The sequence below is a fragment of the Alligator sinensis genome, unplaced genomic scaffold (assembly GCF_000455745.1).
Source record: "Alligator sinensis unplaced genomic scaffold, ASM45574v1 scaffold964_1, whole genome shotgun sequence".
NCBI lineage: Eukaryota > Metazoa > Chordata > Crocodylia > Alligatoridae > Alligator > Alligator sinensis.
The window spans coordinates 46185-54665 of record NW_005842680.1 but is presented as its reverse complement, the minus strand read 5'-3'; the positions used below and the strand labels follow the sequence as shown (position 1 = coordinate 54665).

Genomic DNA, 8481 nt, shown 5'->3' with positions numbered 1-8481 from the left:
GCAAACCGGCGGCACCGCCCAGTTCGGGCGAGAACGGGGGCCGAGCAGAGCAGAGCCGAGCCGGCGGGGTTTAGCGCCGAGCGCGTCCCGAGAGAAGGGCGCTGGAGGGAGGGCGGCCGCGAGAGCAGACTCGCCCCGGGTTGCGCTGGTGCCAGTGAAGAGCGTTCTTCTGTGTCAGCATACTTTTTTCTTCTTTTGCAGGTGTGTCAGGGAAAGACTGCGGGGAAGCCTACCTGTGAGCAGAGCTGGGCTGCCACACACAACAGCGGACCGTCCTCGTTGGATCAAGTGGTTTGAGCCGCTGCCCTCTTTCATTTCTGCAGCGGTTCTCTTGTCACTGCCGCGTGCTGAGTGCCTAGGAGCTGGTCACCCGGGATGCTGAATCCCTTGCTGAAAAGGGATTAGTGGCAGGTGTTCCTTGACTCGCTCTCCGGGAGTCAAGTGTTGGAGACTGGGCTGCAGCCTCAGGTGGCGGGTCCACAATCCTGCAAAGCAGTCAATGCACATCGCCCCCGGAAGGACAAGCAGACAAGATGGCAGGCGAGTAGCAGTGAGCTGACCATGAGGGAAGAAAACCAGGCCAGCCTAACAGGAGGCAAAGGTAAGAGAATTTCAACGCGGGGAGTCAGAGAAACGGTGCGAAGAGAAGGGACTCTGGACAGAGGGACCTCCCTGCCATTACGTCTCGATCATATATTAGCCACGTTTTGCATGCATGAGCCTTTGGGTGATCTCCCTGTAACCCAAAGATGGGTCTCAGCCCTCGATGATGTTGCACTTCTGCAGCAGTTGAATGCAAGGTGGAGAACCCTGTAAGCAAGGCGTGTGTCACCGCCATCTCATTTCTAAAGGCTGTGGATCTGGTTGGTGGTCTTGTGCAGTGCAGCTGCCCTGTAATTGGGGTCCAGCACAGCTGCCAGACATGACTGCTGGTGGCGCAGCCTCCTGTAAGCAGGATGCGTGCTGCTTCTTACCATGCAAGAATGACAGGCGATTTGAACATGTGTAGCGCTGGGTGATCTGTAATTGGGAGCCCAGGTCTGCTGCCATAGCTAGCCAGCTGGGGAGGTGACCCTGTAAGCAGGGTGGGCGTAGCCTTGTTTCTGTAGCCTGAGAGACCGAGCAGTCTACAGCATTGTGCAGCAGGACGGCCTTGCAGACAGGAGCCGAGTCTCGTTGATCAGAGCAAACTCTTTAGAACCCGGAGCCTGATGACCTACCCATGGCTGGGTTGAAGTCTGTGGCCTTCTCACCTTTCCCTGTGTCCAGGCATCTGTCCCTCGTCCTGCATCTATGCCTGGTACTCCACCTCTGGGCCACCCTGTAACAAGGGTGCAAGTCCTGTGCTTCTTGGTGGGGGACTAGCGGGGCTAGATGTGTCATCGTAGCCTTCTCCTCACCTAGGGGGTTAAGCACTGGTATAGATTTCTGTGCCTTCTGGCCTCGGGGAGCATTAGGCCCCAGCCTCTTGATACTTTTGTGCACATGACCTTCCTGTATCTCAGGGTACAGGTCTTAGGCCCCCTCTTTTTGGGTGGCCAGCATGGTCCTTTGGCCACTTGGTAGCTTACATGAACAGTTCCTGCCATGCTTCTTGAGGGCAGGGTATGTATCCCAGACCCGAGTGCCTGGAGACGAGTGTCCGGGCACTTGGCCAGCCGTTTTTCTGCGTTGCCCCCACCCCCGGCCTGCGGCCTGTAAGCAGGATCCACGTCCCCTGGGTTTTCTGGATCTTGTTCCAGTGGGTGAGGTTGGCCAGAGACGATAACCACGGGCCACAGGAAAGGTTGCAGTGCATTGGCACCCCAAGGCTTCATGACCTTCCTGTAACTCAGGTCCAGGTCTCTTCTCCTGTGTCCTGCTGCTCTTGGCACTGTTGAGAGGGCCTCTCCCTGCACCCTGCAAACAGGGCTGCACCCCCGACCTGCTCTGATCCTGGGGGAGGAGGCTTTGTTCAGTCCTTGGGGCTCTGTGGCTTCGGTGAAACAACGCTGAAGTCCTTTCGTCCTGGAGGGATGTGGGCAGTGGAGTCCCCCAGGGCTCAGTCCTGGGGCCTGTACTGTTCGACGTATTTATCACCAATCTGGACATGGTTATGGAATGCACGCTGTCCAAGTTCGCTGACGACAACAAGTTGTGGGCGAGGTGGACATGCTGGAGGGGAGGGACAGGATACAGCTAGGTAATTTCTACCTGTCCATCTGTCCCATCCATTCCTATGCTTGGCTCCAATGCAGTTGTTAAAACGCACCCCAGTTTTTGGATATGGAGAACTCTTCTTCTTCCTTACTTTCCCTACAGCTATGTGTTTAGTTCCTGACCTCCCAATATTACTGTGTTGTACAAGCTCCACTTCCCTCTTCCTCCCACCATCTCCACCTCCCCACAGACTGACTGCAGCTCTGTAAGTCCACTGTACTGGGAGCTTGAGTCCCTCATCCACCTCTCCCGTCTACAACCACCCTGAAACGGAATCTAGAAAATGTGTGGCTATGATTTAGCAATAGGGTTGGCGGGAGGGGAGGAGAGGAATGTGGGAGAACTAGAAAGAAGCCTTTCAGCATGTGCCTAATCCAGTGCTTCTATCTTGACAGGGATCTGGGGCCACAAGTAAAGAGTTAAAGCTCCAGGTATTGAGTGTCGGCAGTGGGGGTGAAAGCAAGTACGGGTACCACAGGGAAGAACTGTGGAGTTGAATAGGCTTTCCCAGTGTCACTAATGGCCCCCTGAAATTGTTATAAGGGTTAGGGTCATGCAGTTGTCCTGGGATGGCAGGGAGACCTGAGCTGCTCTGTTTCAGTTTGTGGATCTGGTACATTACTGAGATGCTATGTGGGTTACAAACTCTGGAAAAGATACTTCATTGGGATTTAGATGTAGTACAAGCTCTGACAGTTTTCAGATGTCACCTCTGCCAGCTGGGTTGTGGGACAGATGTTTTCCTTACTAATTTCTCTGATACCTGGAAGTTGCCCATGGCATAACATTCTGGTTGCAAATAAAGAAGACTGAAGAAGGGCCGTGTCCTGGAGCGGGGTGAGTGTGATGCAGTGCTGCCAGGCTTCTGCCCAGCTGCTCAAGGCAGCTGGCATATGCTTGTTCTCCCTGTTATAGATGTGCTGCTTGGACATGTCATAGTCTTCCTTAACCTCCTTAGCAAGCAGCCTTCTGGGAAGCAGGCCTTTTCACTGACCCCAGGTGTGGGACATTCAGTGGCACCTGTTGCTACCCTTATGTTGCAGGTAAGCTTATGGCTTAGGAAAGTCTGTGAAGTGCCTGCCCTGGAACAGCTGCAATAGGTGACCGTCCTTGTAAGGAGGTGGAATTTGGGTTGTGACCTAGGAGGTTCTGGGAAGCTCTAGTAGCATCTCTAGAGGTGAAAATAGGGCACTGCTGTTTCCCTTCTCCTGACCCTCCTGTAGGAACTATATATTTGCTCAAATCCAGTACAATATTTTTGGTTTGTTTTCCCCATTCAATATTGAGGGGGGGGCAGGGGTAGGGGTCGTCTTAGATTTGAGTAAAAGTCAGGGGCAAGCAGTTGCTCTGGCTCTGGTTCTGATTCTGGCCCTGATCCAGGTTTGGTTTGGGCTTAGAGCTATAGTCACAGTTGCTGCCACTGCTGTGTATGCTTAGATGCAGCTCTGGTCCGGCTCTGGCTTGGCAGTGGAGGCGGTGGCAACGCTAGCTGCAAATCTGTGTCAGGGTCAAGGCCTGGGCTGCAGCTGCTGCTCACCACTGCTCCCCACCTTGGTGTGGTCTGGAGTCCTGAATTGAGGGTACACAATGTGGGGCAGACAGCAGGGGGGATGAGGGGCTCGGCTACCACGAGGTGGGGAGGGCAGGTGGCAGGGGCACAGGCACACCACAGGGGAATGCGGTAGGGTGGGAGGCAGGGGGCAGGTATGGGAAGACAACTCTCCAATAATTAGATTCTGTACATTGTAAATTATAACCATATTATAAATTTTCCATGTGCAGAATCTAATTACTCGGGGGTGGGGGTGGCTTAAAATCAAAGTTACCTTGGATTTGGGTAAATATGGTAACTAAAGGAAGAACAATGATCATTGCTGGCTGCCTGGTCTTTGTGACTGGAGACCTCTGTCTTCCTGGCCTGATGGACCCACTGGGTCGGTGTTGCCTCTTAAACAGCGATGCTAGGTAGGCCTTCAGCACTTGGGTCTAGGACCCGCCTGCTCACTCTGGGTAGATGTAGAAAGTGCAGACTTAGCAGAAGCTCCTTCTGTGACTAAGGTTGAGGAAGAAAATCACGCCCCTCCTGGGGATGGCCAATACAAAGTGTCATGTAGTATGCATCTTCATTACTACACCATGTCTAGCCCAAACCTCTGAAGAGCTCAGCAGGATTTTCTTTTGTTGTGATGTATGAGGGGCCTGTGCATCCCAGCCAATGCCTTTGTACCTGGGCGGTGCTCAGACGGTAGCTCAGCATGACTCCTTTGAATCCTCTTCTCAAAGGCTTTCTACCAATATTCCCCTGCCTCCTTGAGTACCCAGCATACTGCATCACTCCGCACCAGCATCGCCCCCACAAAAAAAATTGAGATGGATCGTATCATCATGCCTGATGGCACTATTGTGACCACTGTCACCTCCATTCAGTCCAGGCCCAAAGTGGACTGTAAGCTGGGTACGGTCTGATTAGTAAGCAACTCTTAGACACGTTGCTGGTATCTGTAGCGAGAGAATAAAGCAGCTCTTAATTTCACCAGGCTTAGTCCTATAGCATGTGGTTAGCTTTTGTAGCTGTCAAATGCAGCAGTCCCTGCAAATGTGCTCATCATGTAGATAATGAGAGTGGTGCCTGCAGCCTGTGGTGTGGGAATGGGATTATTGGCACTGGGCGATGCTGCTGTTCTGTTGTTGGCATCATGCTGTAACTGGGAAAGTACACTTGGCACCCAGGGCCTCCACTTCTGCCAATTCTTGCTCTGCTACTGGCTTCCTGTATGACTGGGGAAATCAGTTTGTCTCTCTGCTTCCATTTCCTCATCTCTGAAGTAAGGCTGATGCTGAACTGTGGTGTTCCTCATGTCAGCATTGTGCACTAAGTACTGTCATGTGCTGAGTAGAACCAAATGCTTTCCATCTTGGCTTGGTAGCATTCCCTAGCTTCAGTTCCAGGTGGGAACACTGACACACATTGCACAGGACTGCGTAGGAGACCAGTGTGCACTGTGACCAGTGTCCGGGATGCTACATGACTTGCTCCATGTTTGATGGAGATTTAGAAGGTTCCCCACTTTTACACGCTGCTGGGTGGAAAGGTTTTGATGGACCCAGTGCCAAAGTCTTCCCTGTTAATGGGCAAAGTTTGTGCCTCGGGAGGTGGTATTTCAGAGTCAGGGCGGCTAGGATCTGGAACCGACTTCCAAGAGAAGTGGTGCTGGCTCCTACCCTGGGGGTCTTTAAGAGGAGACTAGATAAACACCTTGCTGGGGTCGTTTGACCCCAGTGCTCTTTCCTGCCATGGCAGGGGGTCAGACTTGATGATCTGTCAAGGTCCCTTCCGACCCTACAAACTATGAAACCTTAGGCAGGTCCTGTTCCTCCTACTGCTGACTTTGTGCCTTCCTTTCTTACGTCTAGATTCACCTTCAAAGACCTGTGTCCAAAGTAGAGGTGACGGGGAAGAACACAACGGTGCTTTCAGAGAGCAGCTGTCGCAGCAACACCTCACCCAGCAGCATGCGTATGTCCTTTGATACCTGAGACCTTCCTTAGTAGCAAGAAGCTCCATCCCCGGTGGCAAAATATAACTCATTCTCTTGGCTGTGTTGTGTTGGAGACGCTCACTTGATTAACATGGTCCTTTGTAGAAGGCAGGGTAGTTTTGCACCTTATAGACAAACCAAAGTGTGTGCATGTGCATAAATACACGCACACAGAGCACAAGGCTTTAATGGGCTGAAGCTCACTTTATCTAATTCTGTGTGTACACATGCATGTGTGTATGTGCACGTATATGTTGTCTCTGTGGTTAATCTATAGGGTGCTTATCTACTCGGCCAGTTACTTGACTTGATGCTAACATGGCTAAGTGTCTCTCTGCTTACCATCCTTTGCTTCAAACAATACTTAAAAATACTGGCGGGGTGGGGAGAGAGAGGAGGTACGGGGGGGTGGGGAGGAAGATGGTGAGGATGGATTAGTTAACTTTGTTGTCAACTCTAAGTTCCTTGTTGCCGATCTGGCATATCCATAAGCTATCTCAACCTGGAGGGCTTTACAAATTCTGTATTTGTGAGTTGCTTCTCTGCCCCTGGCTAGAACATATTCTGTTAACCAGGGCATGACAGAAATTAGCTGGGAGTTCAGGACGAGAATTGAAACTGAATTCCACATGCACCTGAAGCTGCCTGAAAGAAGGAGATAGTGTCCAGATAAAGTGATCAGAATTGGAATGTTGCCAGGAAGTTAGCGTTATATCCCTAATTTATAAATGTTGGAAAACTTATTAATGCTTGTAAGTGGCTTGAGACTGTGGCTTTAAATCTCCATTCCGTTCTTGACTTCTCCAAGACATTCTGCTTTTGGGTCAGCAGTCTTTTCATGAAAGAACTATTTTTTTTCCCCCTATGTACCACCCCCCCACCAACCCACCCACCCTTGTTTGGCTCCATGTTAAAAGGAGTTGTGGTCTGCAAGTGACTTGTCTGCTCAGGGGTGCCTTTTTTGTGACTAGGGGAGAGTCATATGTGCAATGACTTGGATCCTGTGGCAGAGACAGCGATGAGGCAGTTGACGGAAATAAACAACACATCTGTCAAGAAAAGCCCGATTAAACGCAGCACATTGATTATATCAGGAGTTTCCAAGGTAACTAGTAGTTTGGGAGCTCTGCTGAAAAACTGCCTGATGACTGTGTATAATGGCATGTGCCGTCCTGCAGAGACCCTTAGGTCTAGGACACATGTAAAGGAATCTCCTTAAGAGTGTGAAGGCTCACCCCCAAAGCATCCTAAGCCTCATGAGTTGCATTTGATTTTTGTTCTCAAGGGGCAGTTTAACCATTTCAGGTGCAACTTTAAATCTTGTCCCAAAACAGACTTCTTGTCCTCCAGTTCAGAGACTCAACAAGAAAAATCTTTGTTGTCTAAAAATAGGAAGGGGAAGAGGTAGCCTCATGAGAGGAAAGTTGTAAATGTGACTTCAACTAATGGCTTCCTTGTTTGACCTCTAAATCCCCTTCAGGTACCAATTGCTCAGGATGAAATGGCACTTTCTCTTGGCTATGCTGCATCTATGGAGGCAACAGTGCATGGGGATTCTGTGGTGTCTGGCACTGACGAGCAGATGCAGAACTCAGCTGAGGCATCCCAGTTGCTGGAAGCATCCTTCTCAGGACAGAGGTCCAATCAGGAGCTGGATGAAACAACACAATCGGACATCTCTGGAAAATGTTGACTCTGAAACTAGCTCTACTGGAGTCCTTGAGACCAGGAGCTTAAAGGACCACAAAGGTGAGGACCAGTGTTGCTTGGAACATGAGCCAGTCAGCCTTACATACCTGAGGATAGTGTGATGGTCACGTCTCGTGGCTGAGTAAGTGTCCGCTTGTGCAGTGGGTGATGGTAACTTCATTCCTTATCTGTTTTGCTAAGCTACAAGATGATGTGCTTTAGGCAACATGTTTGTGATTACGTCTGGAAGATATGTCAAAGCAGTCGCTTTCTAGCGAACAGCCAACCTGTGTTAGCAGCACAAATTGCAGGAATGGGACTTGGACTGGAGTGTTCTCCCAAGTAGGTGTGCAAATAAAAGGAGCAAGCAAGTTGCAGTGTCAAATACAAGGCAAATGTGAAGTCAGTTTTAAGACTTATTTTACCAAGTGTCCAATATCATAACTGCTAAAAGCAATGGGGCAGCTGATGGAGACCTTGCGACAGAGCTTTTGTGAATTAAGAGTTGGGAGTTGGTGAAACTACTAGTTGTGTGATGCAAGATAGTAATGTAGTTTGCCTAATGAAACAAAACTTGTCTGTGTAGGTGAAATACTTACTGATGGAGAGATGCAATAGTCTATAAATGGCATGTTGCATTTTTTTGTTTTTGAGCTCTAGAGGCCGAATGAAGTCAGCTTCGTGCTGCATGGAAACGCAAGTGCAGATTAAAAAAAAAAAAAAATTATTGATGGCGGGGGGTTTTGTTTTTTTGATTGTCCCAAGCCAAATCAATTCCAAATCCATGAGTCATTCGAGAACCATATGTGACCTTACTACCAGCAAACATCCTCCACCCCCACCTGGGGCTTCAGATGCTTCCAAATCATTTGGCAGGCATCCTGTGTGCAGGACCAAGCTCAGAGGCTTGGGGTTCAGATGCCCCCAAGTTCTGCTCACCCTCAGCCATATGGCCACAGGAGTAAGCTAGAGAGGAGTCTCCCATTTTGATAAAGTGGGCATAAAGCCAAGATCTTCCCATGGGAAATGAACATAGGAGGTTAACTACATGTTA

General features: G+C 50.1%; 1 long non-coding RNA gene across 3 annotated transcripts in view; it reads left to right on the top strand.

Annotated features, from left to right (window-relative positions):
• The window catches only part of LOC102388545, an 8747-nt gene extending 1390 nt beyond the window's left edge, over positions 1-7357 (top strand). For 2 of the 3 annotated variants that reach the window (XR_003096307.1, XR_324979.3), the window contains exons 2-3: positions 202-601; positions 2595-2653. This is a non-coding gene — a long non-coding RNA (uncharacterized LOC102388545). Of the gene's footprint in view, positions 1-201; positions 602-2594; positions 2654-5613; positions 5717-7218 lie in introns of those variants that run through there. The other variant, XR_003096309.1, reaches the window with a different exon arrangement.
• The last annotated feature ends 1124 nt before the right edge of the window (positions 7358-8481 follow it).